This window comes from Cyanistes caeruleus, chromosome 15 (genome assembly GCF_971803275.1).
Source record: "Cyanistes caeruleus chromosome 15, bCyaCae1.hap1.1, whole genome shotgun sequence".
Classification (NCBI taxonomy): domain Eukaryota; kingdom Metazoa; phylum Chordata; class Aves; order Passeriformes; family Paridae; genus Cyanistes; species Cyanistes caeruleus.
In genome coordinates this window covers 17,938,750-17,955,245 of record NC_141715.1, presented here as the reverse complement: position 1 = coordinate 17,955,245, position 16,496 = coordinate 17,938,750, and positions in this window count along the sequence as shown.

The following is a 16,496-nucleotide window of genomic DNA, read 5'->3' as shown; positions in this document are numbered from 1 at the left end:
GTGAGGTTTCATGCAGAAGGCAAGTTATGCCTGCAGTCCTGGACAGAACCATTCCACTCTTCCTGGACTGGGAGCTGTGGCAGATGGCAAAGCACTGGAGTGAGTTTGGAATATCCTGAGCTTATTATTTTAAACTAATAGCAAGTTATATCCAATGGTAGAGCTCAAATCTACTGAAGACAAGAAAATATTTTGTCTCTCAAATTATTCTGGTTTATTAGCTAGTTCAGAATTTGTCACATCATCAAATCTGTAAGATCACTCTTCTGTCATCTGTTAATGTTGTTTATATTAGTCAATGGTAATATCAGTATTTTCTGTGAATGTGTACTCTTTTCTTCAGTAATATCCAAAACTAAGCCACACTCATAACTCATTTTTGGAGTGTCTGACCCAGGATCATATGTGTTCCATTACTAGTTTAGAAGTCACGTCTTAATCTTTATTCTGACCTCAGTGTCTGAGTGACTCACTGCAGCAGGTAGGAGCTGCTTTTGCTTGGCTAAAGAAATAATTTAAGTATTTAGAAAGCTCAGGTTTTCAAGGCAGCACATTCATGAGTATCTTAAAAAACTATATATAAAAGGGACAATGGAAGATGCTAAATTTTGATGTTTGGAATTTGGAAGATGCTTGGATTTTAAATAGCTAAAGAATATGACTTTTTTGGTTACTGGATAAGTTCTTTTAAACCTGTAGATTTTTACAGAGGGTGTTTTTATACAAGCCTGAAATGTTTAACTTATTAATGTGCTTCTCCTGGAATCATACTGAAAACTCATGCATTTGTTATTCAGAAGAAAAATATTAATTTGTGTACAGGTATCTGTGGGGTTTTGTTTTATTTGATCAGCATAGCTGTTGTGTAAATAATGCTTGTTCTGCACAGCTGTGATGTGATTTGAGGAATGCAAAGGTATCTGTCTGTGGAAAAAAGAAGCCAGTTACTCAGTACTTCCTGAAAACACTTCAGGGGAGAATCAGAGCCACAGAAGCACACCTGGAGTGTGGTACAAGCACCTGACTGCAGTTCACTGAATTCGCTTGTACTCTTTAGTTAATGCTTGTGAACCAGAAGACTGTCCAGTAATTTGGAGTTTGGGCTGTGGAGTGCTAGCCTAAAGTAATTTGGAATGTGGAGAAGGAGACAGCATTTGAGGGAAGAAAAACTAAATCATGCAGTTACATTTTGGTCACCTTGAAATAGCCTGAAGTTTCTGACAGGGAAGCTGTTCAAAACCTGTGAGATGCCCCCATCCAGGAAGGCAAAGATTTAGTTTCACATAAGCATTGTTAAAGTGAGAGGCATGGGCAAGAGGGAATTCCATCCCTCTGCCTCAGAGGATGGGCCCTTTGAGCCCAGGAAGAAATTCCACCCCTGACCCTCGTGGGGTGGCAGCCCAGAACTTCTAAGTGGATTTGAGCCCCTGGGGTTTCTCTTTCCCTTGCTGTGTCCCTAGTGGTCCCTAACCTTGAACTCCATCCTTGTTCTGTCCCTCCAAACCCATCTCCCTGCCTCTGTTCAGGGCTCTGTCTCTGGATCTGAGTTTGTTCCTGTGCAGAATAAATGGTTTCCTGAGCAGAGCCTGTATCGGTGTCCTGTGCCAGTCCCTGGTAACTGGCCTGCCTGGACATGATCCTGCAGCCCCTGAACGCAACAAAACCCTTCAGTGACACTCATTGACTGGGGAGTTCTTGGAGAAGGAACAGCAGCACACACCGTGGGCTCTGCAGCAGCTCATCCTGCAGGGAGGCACCGAGAGGCTCTGGGCTAAATAAACAGCCTGGGGCTGCAGGAGGGGAGCCAGTCCGAGGGAAAACGGACAGGGAAGAGCTGAGCAGCAGCATGAGGAGCAGTCAGGTCATTCTGAACAAAATCCATCTCCCCCATGTGTTGAGTGCTCTGGCACAGTGATGATGGTTCCTGCCCATGGCTGGCTGTGCAGGTGGATATTCCTCCCTGAGCCTGATCCCAGCCGATATCCTGCACTCCTCTTCCATGGGAGACATGGCTTATGCACATTTCTATAATTCACTAGCGCACCATGTTTGCTTTAAACATCTCTTTGAAACATAAACTGAACTAACGTAACAGGGAGAGAAGAATATGTTGAAGCTAAAAAAGCTTCAGCTTCCAGGTGTTCTGTTTATTTTTCCCTCTCAAAAAGTGCTGATCTCTCACTCAAGGCAGGTAAGAGGAATAAGAAAATTACGTCTTTCCAGTTTTAACCTCAAACTTTTGTGGTGTAGGCATGTGGGAGTTTAATTTTGAAAAACTATTGATTTTTTTAGGAACACCTAAGAAAACTTATATTCTGCAGAATTCCTGATATTCTGCTGAGAAAAGTAACAACAAAAATGTTAACAGTTCACTTTTTTCATAAGCTCTAGATTTGCTCATCCAATGCTCTCCTTCAGTTCATCTCAATATCCTTAAAGCACCAAAAATAGATACAAATATCCAAATTTGTATCTCCTTTGACCAAAGGAGAGTGTGGAGTCTCCATCCTTGGAGATATTCCCAGATACTGGAAGGAGTCCTGAGGAATCTGTCTGGTGCTGACCCTGGTTTTAACAGGAGGTTGGGTGGATGATGGTCTCATTTGGTTTCTGCCTCCATCTTTCAGATCCTGCTGTTCTTTTTCACTTGTTTTCATGTTAGTTCCCCAAGACATGTTTGGTTGTGTCCACATGCCTGTGCTTATTTCCCATGATTTGTCAGCTGAAAAAGGCTTCTTCTTGTTTGTTTTTTTTTAGTTTCTATGTTGCAATGACAAAGTGATTATTTTCCCTTAATATCATGTATTAAGAATTGATATTCAAGTCAGCCATTAAGTTCCTCATTTGTGTTAAAGAAATATTATTTTCCATACTGCTGCAATGGCATGTCTAGAAGAACTACTGGACAGTTTATAGCTCTTAATGTTGATTTCATTTTAATCATCTCAAGAGTCTCACCTGTCACTGTGTTTTCCTAAGTCACTCTTCTAAATGTTTTATCCCCTTTAAAAGGTTGATATTTTGGATATAACCAATTATCAGACAATCAAATATAAATTTATTTCCTCTGTGTTGGCCACATGTAATCTTATGAGTAGATCCAAGCATTGCCTTTTTCACTGAATTGTATCAGTGCCACAAGAACATCTCAGAATAGTAGGGCTCAGGGCTATAAGCCATGTGAGGGGGAATTGTATTTTAAACTGATTAGAACGTACAAGTCATTTTCAGAAATGTTTATAAAAATTAAATAGCTGTCTTTTTATTTTAAAAATTAAATACCAGGAGATCACTTCTCTTTCACAGAAAACAGTATGTGATATTTTTCTCTATTCTCTTTGTGTATGTGAAACCTTTGGGACTCTCACTGCTGTCACCTGTAGGACAAACATTCCCCAAATTCTTTTTCCTGAGTGTTCATTCTGCTGCTGAGTAAATACCTTTCTTGATTCCCCACTTTATAAGGAATATGCATCCCTTCCAAGGCACCTCACTGCAAATCAGCTGTAATGGAAGCCCTCATCCCAGGTTTTATTGGGAGGATAAACACTCCAGCAGTTCCCTTCTAAAGTGTTTACCTGGCTTTTTCACAGCTGACTCGGTGAATCAGAGCCTTTTAAGACAGTCTGCCTGGCATTTTGTCACTAATCTCTGCAAAGCTTTTCTAATTCTCATGTGGTTAATAGTATAGGATGCTATTCATTGCGGAAAAAGTAAAACATTTTTTCTGACTTGCTGTCTAATTTAGATATTAAATTGCTAAATCAAATTTCTTTCTGGGTTTAGTCTCAAAGGCTAATAGAGCCAGTATTGAACTGCAAGCAGTTGATGGACAAAGAAAATACCACTTAACTCCTTCTCCTTGCCTTTATGTGAAAACCAAACCAAAATATTTTAATTTGCAGAGATTCAACAATGTCATTAAATTGCTGAAAAACCATTTCCCTCCAACAGGTTATTGTCATATTGCTGAGACCAAAAGGCATCAAGTCCTCTGGGGTCTTGTTGCCTCTTCTAAAACAGTATAAGCCATTCTAAGACACATGCTCAGCTAGCAATTGGGTGAGATGATGGCTGATTGGAATTGCATACATGAGGCCAAACCTCACAAATAACAGAAGTGCAGGTAAGCTCCGAATGAAATGAACACCAGCTAGCAAAGGAGAAGCCCAAGGGACTGGGGACTGGTGCCACAGTTGCCATCAGTGCCCTCTGGCCATCAGGGAGGTGCCGAGGGCTCCTTTTGCCTAAGGAAGCTGCTCAGGGGCTGCTGCTCCCTGCTGCCACACCCAGAGCTGGGGGTGGTGTTTGTGGAACCTCTACGTGCTCTCTTGTGATCCCAAAGATTCGTGCATGGGGGATGCAGCTGAGTGGACCACAAGTGAGACGCATGGTTTGACTGGATTTTTCCTGATTATAACAAAATTTTTCTCTGTTTCCTTTATAATTCTATCTTTATTCTGTCTTCTCACCCATTTTTCTGTCCACCACCTAGAGCTGGTAGCTCCTTGTTCCTCCTGTTTGTTGTATTTATTTGATTGGCTTGTCTCACTAAGATTTAGTGAGAATGCTGTTCTGCACAGGGTTCCACATGCCCGAAAGAGTCATTCAAGGGAGTTTTCTTGACACTCCCTGTCTGCAATCAAAAGGGAAAATGAGCACAGGGAAGCATATTTGATATATAGTTATGGGCAAATTTAAGTAGCTCTTAACACTCATATCAGATTCTCATGAGCAAATGATAGCGTAGACCTGTCTGCTGTCCTGCTAAAATCACTTACTGTCGAGTGTAAAATACCTACTTGCACAGTATCAGCATGTTTAGAACTACTGCTGTTTTGTAAACTGATGATAGTGATTTACTTTTTATTATTCAATTTAAAAAGAAATAGAGTTAAGCACTGGTTAGGAAATACAGCAGAGCCCTCCTATGAAATATGTATTTTGAAATCTCTCACTTGTTGTTATTGATGGTGATTCAATTTCACCATGAATAGCATTTCTAGTTTATATGCAGGACTGTTTTGGTTGGGAATAGGACAGTGCCAGGCTCTGCAGCCTTGGCTTTGGCAACACTCGCAGCTTTGAGCTCAGCTCTGTTCCAGCAATGTCCTGCCCTCTTGCCCTGTTGGGTTCAGTCCTCAGAAGCTCCTGGGTCCCGTGGAGACAGAGCTGAGAGGCTCTAGCTCATTTTTTTAAGCTATTAGGTCACTCCTAGCTTCTGCTGCTGAACCAGCTGGTTGTTTTGGAAGATCAAGCCTTAGGAGACCACTTCTTCTCTGGCTGTAAATGTCCCTTTAATGTTTCCTCCAAAACACCCTTTGCAAGGTGCTGTTAGGATTTAGATGGTGAAGGGTTAATAGTGTCAGCACAGAGCTCAAGGAGTTAAACAGACACAGATCAAAATACTCCAGTGTCTAGAGGGATGTGTTTAAATGAACACTGCAAGGTTGGCAGGCCTCCAAATTAGCATAGTTTAAGGAATTCAAGGTACATTTAATTGGATCCTTCTAATCCCTTTTCCCTTAGAATGAGCATTTGAACAGTTTAATTCCTTTTGCAACCCCCACATCCCTTTCTCCAGTGACCCATCTAAAATAAATACTGTGAACTATAAAAGGCCTAGAGAAGTTCCTCCTGAAGCCAGTGGCAACAGGATGGAGCCCTCAACACTTTTCTCATGTGGCTGAGAAGTTTGGAATCGCAGAGGGTATCAGGGCTATGCTTGGCACCCAGCAGGTTCAGCAGCTGCCTGCACAAGGAGCTCCAGGGGTTGGGATGGAGTTGGCAGCTCGTTGTGAAATGAGTGGGTACAGGGTGGGAGTGGAGGCAGCACAGGGGGCTGTGTCCAGGTGCCTGGGGAGTCCCTGGGGTGCCAGGTCATGGAGGTGGCAGCTGGGCAGGGGAAGGTGCCCCACTGCTTGCTAGAGCAGGGCAAGGGAAGCATGCATGAGAACCACAGGCCAGCATGCTGCTTTTAATATGTTTGATAGCCTTTAACCCACTCTAACTGCTAGTTAGCAAGTGGTCTAACTTGGCTGTTTGTGATGACCGTTTTGCTACCTTTAATGGCCCTTGTTCAGTGTTTGGCACCTGGCATGAATTGTAGGGTTCCTACAATCCTTGGGGCAGAGAAACACTGGGAAACACTTCTTGAGGAAAGCCTAGACAACAGCTCTATTTGGTTTAACTTTGTCTTCTCAGTAGGCAGATCAAGACAGAATTCTAGTTTCCAGGAATCTGCAGGTTTTTGAATGTGAAACTGAATACCAGTAAGATGTCAGCCCTCATCCTGTGCTCCCCAGAGGGACCCCGGTGCTCCTAGAGTGGTGACTGAGGCTCACTGCAGTCACAGATATACCATGCCATGGTATAACATGAATAACCAGTTCCCCAGCAGCAAAGGGGCTGTAGTAAAAACTGCCTTCAAAGCTGCTCAGCCCATGTGTCAAAACCAGACTGGGTGATTTATCACCTGCCCCAAATAGATTAAACTTTGAGCTCTTGAAGTTCTGTGAAATGTCATTACTAGTTATTTTTTACAGAAACAATTTCAAAATTGTTTCATTTTTTACCTGTATACAATTGTTTCCTCCAGACGTTGTGCTGCTTTAGACTACATTGTCACCTGCTTCTTCAGGAACCTCGCTAAAGAAGACAATAAGACCCTCACAGGTAGCGACATTTCACAGGATGGACAGAGATCATTCCACTTCATGCAGCAGAACCCAGAAGTTCTACAGCAGGTGAATTCAGTCTTTTTTGCGGGGTATTACTATATTTCTGAATTCTTCTGGGTTTTGGGGTACTTAACACCAGGTAGCAGTGGCTATTTAGTGACAGAACAAATCTCCCCACGATGGGATGCAACCCTGAGTAGCTTCAGCTGTTTTCTCATGACAACCAAGCATTGAAGTTGTTCTTTAGCACACTGAACAGTGTAGGCTCTGTACAGCATCTTACAACGGGATGTTTCATTTAGCTGATAAAAAGATGTGTGTGAGATCATCAATACATTTCTACAGACTAATGGGAAGAAAGTCTCTAAAGTATTTTAGGAGGAAGAAGAAGGAATTCTGGCATTGAACTACACATTTTGGTAATGAAATGTGTAAATTGAATGTCTGTATGCTGTCAAGTTTGAATATTTTATTTTGCACTAGGTGATTCAGTGGGATTCTTTCTATTAAGGTAAATACAATAGAAATTAAATCTTATGCTTCTGAAAAGGAAGTGGCCTCTGTAGTGCTTAGGAGAGATATGCCCCTTCTCAACTCCCTTAGGTTTTCACAGCCCAAGTGCATTACAGGGAGACCAAGGTGTTCATAGCTGTACATCTCCACATTTGCTCCATGCCACATGCCCTTAAATTCTCATTAAACTATTTGAAAATTCTTATTTACAGGAATCTAATGCAGTTGCAAAGCTGACATTTAAGGAGGTGTGTTCCACAGGTCAGGAGGCTTTTAACAAAAACAGAAATTAAGTAAATGCAAATGGGGAGTGTGGTCATTTGTGCTTCCCTGCTAGGTGGGTGTCATTTGTAAAAAGCCTGGCATACAGTCACCAGTCACTGTTGGCATATGCTTGCTGTTCTAATTGAAGGTGAAAAGGAGCTAATGGTAGCTAATATAATCCTGGCACTATATTCTGAGAATATTAATGGTGTTTATTATTGACATCATTACCAGAATAGGATGATTCCCTTGTCATATTACAGATTCTTATGTTTTACACGCCTGACAGGGATTTCCTGGAAGCAGCAGGCAGTGTTTGGGGCTGTTGGACTGCTTCACACTGCATCTCACATGCAGTGATCGAAGGGGCAGAGCAGCAGGCTGGGCTCTGGGCTGCCCTCCATCTGTGGCAGCCCTGATGTAATACTTTGTCTGTTAATATGCAGTAATCTCTCACTTCACAGCGTATGACTAGGCAGTGATCTGTCTTTATTAACTTCAGATTCGGCGGAATACGTTATATTTATTTTGAATGCAGCCTTTCACATACTCTTTTAAATATTAATGACTGGTCTCCAGCAGTCAGCATAAATATGATTTGCATTAGCACTAGTCATATCATATTAAGTGCCTTTGATGTCAACTATTGAGGGTACTAATATCTGACATCATCTCCCGAGGTCACTGACAACTTTGACCTTTATTCTCATGCACAGTTTCTGTAGTCTCAGAAGCTCTTTTGAATTGATTTGAAATTTTGGCTCTTCCCTTTATGAGGCAGTAAAATTGATAATTATTCAGATGGGAACTGAGCACTGAGCGAAAAATCAATTCCACCCGCTCTCTGCTGCGTATAAAATTACTTCTGAGTCTGCCGGACTGAACGGATGGCCAAGGTAAAAGCAGCAGGCAGGAATAGTAGAGAGGATTAGCTGGACGAAACTAATAGCCTAAAGGGATGGCTTTGGAGATGAGGGAGTGTGCCGGTTGGGGGTTATTATTAGCAATGATGGGACTCATTGATCATATGTTTACATCAGGTTTCCATTGGGTTATAAATCAGCCCTGAATAGAAACGGAACCCAGGGCCTGGTGCGCTACCGGGGGCACGGCGTATTAGATTATTCTCACTTTCACACTCGGATGAAAAGTGAGACATTGATTATTCATTGGCTGGCCATTAAACACCGGGTTTATGGACGATTTGACTATCATGGAAGCTAATGAACAAGATTGCTGCTTCCTAACCAGGGGTTTCAGTTTTCAGGACATCTGTTTGGGCTCAGTAATGCCTAACCCTGTTAAGGAGCGGGTCACAGACGCTGAAATCCTGCGGCCTGCTGGCAAACCGTGCTCCGCTTCGGAGCTTTGGCAGCTCGGCACCCGCCGCTGCAGCGCTGGGCTCGCAGCCGGGACTCGGGGCTGCCGTGGGGCTCCGGCAGCAGCCGCACAAGGACCGGCCCCGCTCGGGCCCGCAGCGCCGCGTGTGCCCCGGGCCGGCAGGGGCTCGGCCATCGCCGGTTCCGCCCGGTTCGGAACGGCCCGGCCCCGCTCGGAACGGCCCGACACTGTGTGGCACAGCCCGGCACGGCCCGATCCGGCACGGTCCGGTCTGGCACGGTCTGGCACGGCCCGGTCTGGCACGGCCCGGTCTGGCACGGCCCGGTCTGGCACAGCCCGGTCTGGCACGGTCCGGCACGGCCCGGTCTGGCACGGTCCGGCACGGCCCGGTCTGGCACAGCCCGGTCTGGCCCGGTCCGGCACGGCCCGGTCTGGCACGGTCCGGTCCGGAACGGCACGGCCCGTCCGGCATGGTCCGGCACGGCCCAGTCCGGCACGGTCTGGCATGGTCCGGCACGGCCCAGTCCGGCACGGTCCGGCATGGTCCGGCACGGCCCGGAGCTGCCCGAGGGGGCCGGGGCCTGGCGGCCGCCGCTCCAGAGAAGAAGTGCGGTAGGTGCGGGTCGGGCCCTGGGCAGTGGGAGGGGCCGGGGCTGGACCGGGGCGGCTCCGGGGCCCTCCCGCAGCAGGAACCGCAGCAGGAACCACCGCACGCCCAGCCGCGAGTGCGGGTGTCCCCGCTGGACCTCGTCACCGCTCCGCGAGTCCGGAACGGCGGCATCACCATCATCACCATCATCACCATCATCATCATCACCATCATCACCATCATCATCATCACCATCACCATCATCACCATCATCACCATCATCATCACCATCATCATCATCACCATCATCACCATCATCGCCATCATCACCATCATCACCATCATCATCATCATCATCATCATCATCATCACCATCATCACCATCATCACCATCACCATCACCATCATCACCATCATCACCATCATCACCATCATCATCATCACCATCATCACCATCATCGCCATCATCATCATCATCACCATCATCACCATCATCACCATCACCATCATCACCATCATCACCATCATCACCATCATCACCATCATCATCACCATCATCACCATCATCATCATCACCATCATCACCATCATCACCATCACCATCATCACCATCATCACCATCATCACCATCATCACCATCATCATCACCATCATCACCATCATCACCATCACCATCATCACCATCATCATCACCATCATCACCATCATCATCATCATCGTGGCCTCCACTCCGCCCTGCCCGGCCGGACGGTGCCGCCGGACACCGGCCAGCGCGGGGTGGGCGCGCCTGAGGCGCTCACGGCCCAGCCCCGAGCAGCGGAGCTCTGCCCCCGCCCCCTCGTTCCTACCGCACTCCCGCACGTGTGCCCCGCAGCAGCTCGGGGCTTTGATGGGTTGGTGTGACTGTACAGAGAGGGAACAATAGAGAACGTGGAAGCGAAACAGCTCCGTAACGCTCAGGAGCAAGATTCTGCATCCCTGGGAAGCCCGGCAGTGGCTGGTGGCTCTGGTCGGGTTCTGCCGTGTCCGGGCTCGTAGCCCCGGGCGAGCAGCCTGAGCTCCATCCCGATACTTGGTGAGGGAATCTTACAGACACACCGAATTAACGCAGGAAACAATTTGAGATGTATGGGTAGAATACGGTGTTAAGTACTGCACTCAAATACTGGTGTTATGTTCTAAGCACTTTGATAAATAGTTTTTAAAGGCTCCTACTTTTGCTGTTTTTCTGGGATTGAGAATAGAAGCATCTGCTGCTTCACTTTATAAATGAAAGTGTAATTTTTGGTCTTAAGAAGCTACCTTTATATCCTGTTAGCGCTGATCTTGCTGAACTCTACGCATTAGGCTGTTAGCTCAATTTTTGTATAGTAAAATACTATTTCTGTTAGTTCTTTCCAAAAATCAATGAGTTTTGTAGCATCTTTCACCTGCAGTTCTAACAAATATTTATGAGTCAGGCACGATAGGTAAAGAATTCTTGCTTGCACAGCCATCTCTGAAATGATTCTGTGCTGGGTGCAGAGGGGATAAATGGTTGGTTGGTTGAATAGCAGCAGGATTTCAGTGGCATTCCGGTGTTCGTTTTCTTTCCTGGGTGTTTCCTGGCCAGGGATGTAAAGTACAGGCAGGCCAAGTGAGGAAGGGCAGTGCCCAGTGATGACGTGATGTGCATCGCTTTCAGAAAGATGATGTGGACAAGAACGAGCTGGGTCTTCGATGGGACTGACACAACGTTCGGGTTCCCCGGGCGCTGTCAGGGCTGCTGCACGTCCCGGCCCGAGAGGCCCCAGCAGACGGCAGCGCTGGCAGAGGGGCGCTCTGGGGCCGGGTGTCCGCAGGACGAGGCTGGGCTCCAGCTGAGCCCTTCGGGGGCTCGGCACTGCAGGGGGCAGGGGGCGGGCGGTGCTGGAGGCGGGGGCCATCGGCAGCGACGTGGCAAGAGCCAGCATTCCCTGCCAGAGGACAATGTGGTGGAATACAAGGGCTGGAGAGGGACCTCTGGGACAGGAGTGTCGCAGGAGGTAGGAGGGAAGGCGTGCAGGTGGACAAGGAGCAGAGGCAGGAGCCGGGAGCCGGGACAGGGTGGGAGGTGCCGGGGAGGAGGGGTGGAGTGTGTGAGCTCCTGGGGAACTCGCCCGGGCTGCCCGGTGGGGCAGAGTGGGACCGAGGACTGCAGCCGGTGACCGGAGGCACCAAGTGAAGCAGACGACGGGCACCTCCTGGCAATGGGAAGCAGGAAGCAGAGGTGCCAGTAGCAATGAAAAATCAAGTGGCATCGCTCCAATAAGAATGTATTGCAACTTTCCTTTTTTCCCTTTTATACAGTGAAATAAGAGATGTTTTTGTTTTTCGGATAAAGCTCAATGCCACATACAGCTAGTGTGGAGTTATGCACAGTAATGGAGATAAAAACCTGCAGTGGAGCTGTGTTTAGAACACGTGTTCCATGGTCTAGGCAGCAGTATTTGCACATAAGCACATCACAAAGAAATCTAAATGGCACTGGCAGAGGGTACTATGCAAGATGTTGAGTGCCTAAGACCCTCACTGGTATTTGTGAGCATATACTTCATTTTAAGAGCAGATCAAACCCACAGGTGTGATTGTTCCTGTACTTAAAATCAAACGTGTTTAAACGCTCAGCTGAATCAGGATGAGGGTGCTCAGCTTTTGCTGGCTCGAGGCTGGAAAGTTTTGATACAATAGTGAGAGGGATTTTCCCTGGGACATCTGTTTCAGCCTTTTAGCCCAATTTAAAAATGTTATCCAATACTACCATAACTTTCTTTATTAATTGAAAAGGATGGAGATATACCAGCTGTAGCCAAGCCAGCAGAGATTTGGGTGGCTAAGCAACAGAAAAGGCACCATATTGAGTGAGCCAAAATTCAGTCTCAAAGTCATTTACTCTAACCAGTGACAATACGTTTAGACTCTAGTGTTTCAATTTGATTGATGGTTTAATATCATATATAATCTTTTTAATGAAGGAACCCATTTAAATATGTTAACATTTGCACTAGTAGTCTCCCATGTACACAACTGCATTTAATCATTACTCTGATTGTTTTTGTAGTTCTGTAATTTGCATCAGCAAAATAACCATGTCAGAGCTGTGTTATCTTAATGAAAGCTACTGTTACTTCTCTTTTATACGTGCTTCTTACTGCTCACATATAAAAGTGGCAGCAATCCCAGTCCCAAGTATATTGCTAAATGTATAGTTATCACTATGTGTGCTGTCAATTAAGAAATAAAAAAAATTAACGAGCTTAGTGTCTTTTCTAATTCCGCTTTGTTTAAAGCCTCATTGTGATTCGTTATCATGTGAACTGAGTAATTTAATTTTAAGACTTTTAATGTTAAAATACATCATCATTAGTGATGTATCTGAAGATTTCACGGTCTTAATAATGGCGCTAAATCAAATTGGGAATCCCCTCTTAATCACGCAAGCTGCTGCAGCTCGCAGCAGCACTTTTGGGCTGGGGAAGTTTGTGCGGGCGCAGAAGGCGCTGGGCAGCAGCCCCGGGCGGAGCACAGAGCGAGAGGTGTCGGCGCCGCGGGGCCCCGGGCCAGGCAGCTGCTCCGTGTCTGCTTTTGTTTATCCCTCGCTGGTTTGTGTAGCCTTTAGGCCAGCACATGAAACAATCGCTTCTGCAGGGTCAGCTGCTGGTCAGAAGCAGAGCAAGAAAAGGCTTTGCCTTGAAACGCCTCAGCCATCATTTCGGTGCAGCTGGCACCTGCTACTGGTGCGCAGCGGGAGGGTGAGGGGTCAAAGAGGCAGTTGTTCTAAACTCAGTGATGGCTTAAAGGGACTTGTAGATTAATCTGCTTTATTAACTTCTGTATATTAGATAACTATTGCAGTGAATGACAGTCCGTCTTTCTGAATAAGTCCCTTCACCTCATTCTCTTTTAAATTGGCTTTTGAGTAATGAATATTAAATAGAATACATTTCAGGGTAATTAAGTGGAAACATTAGGATGATGTTGTTTTACAATCATATCTATAAGTTTCTTGTGTATTTATCTTGCAATGTTACTGTTCATTGTTTTTTGCCAGCAGAACAAAAAGCATAAATGTTTCAATTAAACAGGAGGAACTGGCTGTATTTCTCACTACACTCGTGTCTTTGTGCTGCATAAGTATTTTCAAAAAGCAAATAAGTTTAGGGAGAAGTATAAAAATGTTTTATTCCTTGTTTACTCCCTGCAATGTAATACTTTACTTGGAAATGTTCAATTTCTGCTGGCTGTGCTTCTGTTATGATAATAAACACTAAGAGGTGCTGGTTTGGGGAAGGTCAAAAAATACCACTGTTCCATAGAATCTAACTAGTGATATGAATAGCGCCAATAATTTTGTAAAGTTCACATTATAATTCAAAATCCAGTTAGAAGTAATGCTTGCAGTCTGGAAAGAAAGCAATATCTTTACAAAATGGATAGGGAAAGGTAACAATCCATTCTGTGATCTGCTACTGGCAGATTTGCCATGTGAGTGATGAAACTCTCTCTGCGAATGAAACCTTCTTCCATTTGGAAAAAAAAAACAAGGAAATTTTAAATTCTAGAGTAGCAGTGGCTTACAGGGATGTTAATTGCTGCTTGGTCTGATGGCCGTGGCTGAGGTGATGCTGGTGTAGAGGTCCAGTGTTGGATGAGGCGGTTCCTGGCATTTTGACTGGGAGTCAGAGCAGAGACATGTGCAGGTGAAGGGGCTGGTTTGTGCCCAGAACTCTGTAGTGACTGGCAGACACTAAATATATGTCCCACTCATCCTTGGCAGATGTCTGATTTTCAGGACTCTGGAACTGAACCTCAAAATCCACATTTTTCCTGGGCTAATGCTGGTTGGTTTTGTCTGTGATCCTGAGAGATACTTGTGTGCTCAAGGTGTCTTCTGAAATCATGACATCTAGTTGGGTTCTCCTCCTTTGGTGATTACTTGTTTGGAGTATTTTACTGAGAATTGAGATTCTTGTGTATTTGCACATCTCCGGGAAACTTCACAGCTTTAAAATAAAACACATTAAAAAAAACAAAACAATGTCACAACAGACTGATGAGATTTGGGAATGCTGTTACTTTCTCTCAGCTTAGCCCAGCATTGCCTAGGTAAGCTGAGTTTAACTTGAACAAATCCTGCCAGTGCTTTGCTGGGCACATCAGATGAGAGGTTTGAGTGCCTGGAAGAGCACCACACACAAAGGGCTGCAGCAGCATGGGATTTGACCTTTCAGCAGAACCATGTTTCTGAATTCATAAGTCGTTTTCCTTTTAAAAAAAAAGAAATAGAAAAAAATTAAAAATTAAGTGTGTGCAACTATTCTTTAAAATCTTTTTAGCGTGACAAGTAAAGTAATCTTCCATTACTTAAAAGTCCATCTGCAGAAATTCAGGCAGAATGTTAGAGAGATGCAATATCTATTGAAATGCTGAGTGTCAAACTGCCAGGGTAATGTATTTAGTATGAAATATAATATTCAGTGCATTTTGTTTTGATGACTGCATGAAATAGCCGTGTGCTCTTAGCCTTTGTTGTTGTTGTTGTGAAAGATGATATTCACTGCCAAGTGTTGGTGGCTGCTCAGGACACAGGAGCAATCTGCTTATTACCAGCTTTATCATCTGTCTTTGTGTTTATTTGCAAAAGCTTTGGTTACAGTTCAGTTCATCGGGATAACAAAAACACTTGTAATTGTTCCACAGAAGAAATTAGAATCAATTTATGAACAGTTTGAAAACTGAAGAGGCTTGCAATCTGTTAGTCAATGGGTAATTAATACTCATTTTAGGCTTTTTAAGTTGTGTGCTGGTCCAGCGCTCTGCTCAAGCCAGCAGAGGGGTGGCTGTGCCCTCCAGACCACCCTGGCACAGTGGTCACAGCCAAGCTGCTGCCTTTCTCCCACTCTCATTTCCTTCAGGGGGTGCTTTAAAGCCCATCCTGCCTCTTGTTCCTGCTAATCATCTTTGTATCAGTTAATGTGGGTAAAATAATTACCCTAGTTCTAATTGTCTCTGGTTATTGTTGCTGTGTGGGGGAGGCCTCTGGCTCTGCTCCTGGCAGGTGTCCACAGGGCTGAGCCCAGCCTAAGCCTGCTCTGAGCCCAGCCTGAGCCTAACCTAAGCCCAACCTGAGCCTGCTCTGAGACCAGCCTGAGCCACTCTGAGCCCTTACTGGAAGCTATTGGTGTAGGTGAAATTGATGTTCTCTCCTCCCAAAAGGATTAAATGATGTGTAGCTGATCACTAGGGTAGAGATGCCTGTAGGAGACCCCAGCTTCATCCTGTGTCACCTCTCAGACCAGAGTGCTGGCTGTACAGGACACAGAGAGGCTCTCCCTGTGGGGACTGTGAAAGGTGCTTTGGGATCCTCAGAGATGAGCCTGTGTTAGAAATCCCTGAACCTGTCTGCTTCTTCACATGCTGCTAAAAGCAGAGAGGAATGGGTATTTGTTTTTTGGTGAGGTTTTTACAGAGATCGACCTTCTGGTATATCAGACCAGAAGTTTGTGTTACAAATTATGGCAGGTTGTGCATTCCACAGGTCCCAGTTAATCAGAGTTCTGTCATTTTTAAAAAGAGCTGTAGCATCATACAGTTACAGCCACTTGTTTAGAAATGGCTGAATCTTAAATAAGCAGCTTAGATTAATATAAAATGACAGTCTAGTAGCTGTAACTTAAAATCTCTGCATGCTACCAGTTAAAAAATGCAGATTAAGGATTGATGTCACAATCTTAAATTATTCCAGCCTGAGGTGGAATAACTTGCTGTCTAACAGGGAGCACAGATGGATAGGCAGGAAGAAGCTGTGCAGATACACGCGTTTGTAAACATCTGTCAGCTACAGCAGATACCCAAATACAAAATCCTGCACTTCAGGCAGCACATGAGCATGTGACATTCAACAGAGGGTTTACATGAAATTCAGCACAGACAGGAGCAAGTCAACACACCCTGGAAGGTAATAATTAATGAAACATATCCCCTCCTCCCTGAAGAAGGAGGAGGGATTTCGTTCATCAGGCATTGTCAGTACGGCTGCTGTTAACTGTTCTGCTCCCAGAATTTGATGGAGCCAACCCTTAGACCAAGCA